The 2,250-nt window shown below is 35.0% G+C and overlaps 1 pseudogene across 1 annotated transcript in view; it reads left to right on the forward strand.

The window, feature by feature from the left end:
- The window catches only part of LOC119593740, a 62,523-nt pseudogene that overhangs the window by 22,142 nt on the left and 38,131 nt on the right, over positions 1–2,250 (forward strand). The window lies entirely within an intron of this gene.

Raw genomic sequence — 2,250 nt, forward strand, 5'->3', positions numbered from 1 at the left:
AAAAAAAAAAAAAAAAGACTGCCAGAAATTAGTCTTAAATGTTTTTTCCTGTTCTCTAGGTGATCCCGTGGGTAGGCAAGAGCAGGGCGAACTACCAGTGTGAGTCATGCAGCTACAGCACTCGCAACAGTAAGGATATGCGTCGCCATATTCGTGTTCACACAGGCGAAAAACCCTTTGCCTGTCCACTATGCTCACATCAGTCAGCTCGCAAGTCCAATCTAATAAATCATGTTAGAATGAAACATGGTGTTCCATACAAATAGGTAAAGGAAAGCAATAACACTTACCAGGAAGACTGCAGAAATAAAAGATCATATCCAATCAGTGAAAAGAAATGACTCAATCATGAATTTTATACAAACCAGTTTGTTGAAAAGCAGTGTATTTTCTCTGATAAATGCTTCTGGGCATTAATTGTTGGAAAACCAATTAAGTGTAAAACATTTGAACACTTGAGTGAATGAGTTCTCGTGTTCCCGTAGGTCCAGCGGTGGAGGACCAGGGCTGGCGGAACATGCCATAGATGCGGCCACTGTGGATACCAAGCTAGGGACAAGCTGGACTTGCAGCGACATACTCGCATCCATACAGGAGAGAAGCCATTTGCATGTCCATACTGCCCCCATCGTTCAGCACTGAAGGGAAATCTTAAACATCATATTTTAAGGAGACATACAAATATTTGATCTAACAGGAGAAAAAACATATATTTGATATAAAAAAGGAAAACTTTATTAAAAATTGAAAAATAAACTCTTCTAGCAATATAAGAAGTTTAGAGGCAGACACCATCCACCTCAGTAAGTAAAAAAAAGGATACCAGTGTGGGGTGAAAAAGAAGAGCTCTCAACAGCTAAGAAGATATGAGGCCCACAACATAATTTGAAGAGTGCCCATATTTATTCATCTTTCCTGTTTGTAGGTACCCAGGCCTGGACAGAGAGGCAGAACCAGAATGCCACAGAAGTGTCCATTATGTGGCTATGCAGCTTTGGATGCTACTACCATGCGGCGTCACATACGCACACACACTGGGGAGAAACCATTTGCTTGTGAACTTTGTTCATACCGCTCTACTCTGAAGGCCAACCTCAAACGACATATTGCAAATAAACACAGTAGTCCTCAAATATGAATTCAGTGTAATACTTGAATTATTGCTAGCTGACTATTATTAGTGCTAAGGTAAAAATGTTAGTATTGATATTTTTAATATGAACTGTACCATTTTACTGTAGAGTGACTGTAAATTTTGGCAAGTCTTACAAGGCATGCCATTATAAGGAATCAGCTCAATTTTTTGATTGTATGTGTCATTTGACAATAAAATTTGTTTTATAGATGTGCCTTCTGATTTACTTTTATAAGAAAATTATAATAAAAAAAAATAATTGGCCAAGTCGTTTAGAAGGTATGATGTAAATTCAGTTGAGTTATGCATAGTGAAGTCTGTGACTGGATAATCCGAAATCAGATTCTGAATGATCTTGATACATCTACACAAAATTCATGCCTGATAGTGTATGTTACAAAACTACACATTAATTATTCCAGTATTTCTAACTTTGGTAAGAGCTTGTACCAGTTTGATTCTTTCATAAGAATACACTGAGTTTTACTTTCAAGATGCCATTTGGCCATTTTTGTCATAAAAAATAGGGAAATAAGCTCCAATAAACTGATTACAGATCCACTATGTTTACATTGATAAACAGGCACCACTTCAGTGGAGATAAGAATTGATATGTACTAACAAACCCATCTAAAGATAATCCTTATAAAAGATTAGGAGTAGCAATATGCAGTCCACTTGGATGATATGGAGAAATGGTAACACCAAGAATCATATGTGGTTTTGGATTTTTTTTTTAACAAAGCATTCAGAGAATGAGGAAAAAGTGCAAATATTCCTAAAAATTCAATATCTTCTTTCTTATCAACCCTACATACAAATATTAATCTAGGAGAGAGAAAAAAGTAAAATATTTCCTGAACTAAGTTTAGAAAGTATTAATAATTTATTTTCAAAATAGGATTTTGACATTCATATTAACCATGTTCAGGATACCAAACTCGTTTTCTTTTGTAACTGATATATAATGATTAATTGAATATATACAAAATGCTGATTTAGAATGCAACAACAGATTTTGGTAGAAATTGGGAGCAAGCAAGTTTGATATTAGTAAATTTCATAACTTTTAATTCAAATGTAAGGAAAAGATTAGGCCTAAAAAAAATTGAAAC

This window comes from Penaeus monodon, chromosome 32 (genome assembly GCF_015228065.2).
Source record: "Penaeus monodon isolate SGIC_2016 chromosome 32, NSTDA_Pmon_1, whole genome shotgun sequence".
In the NCBI taxonomy this organism is placed as follows: Eukaryota; Metazoa; Arthropoda; class Malacostraca; order Decapoda; family Penaeidae; genus Penaeus; species Penaeus monodon.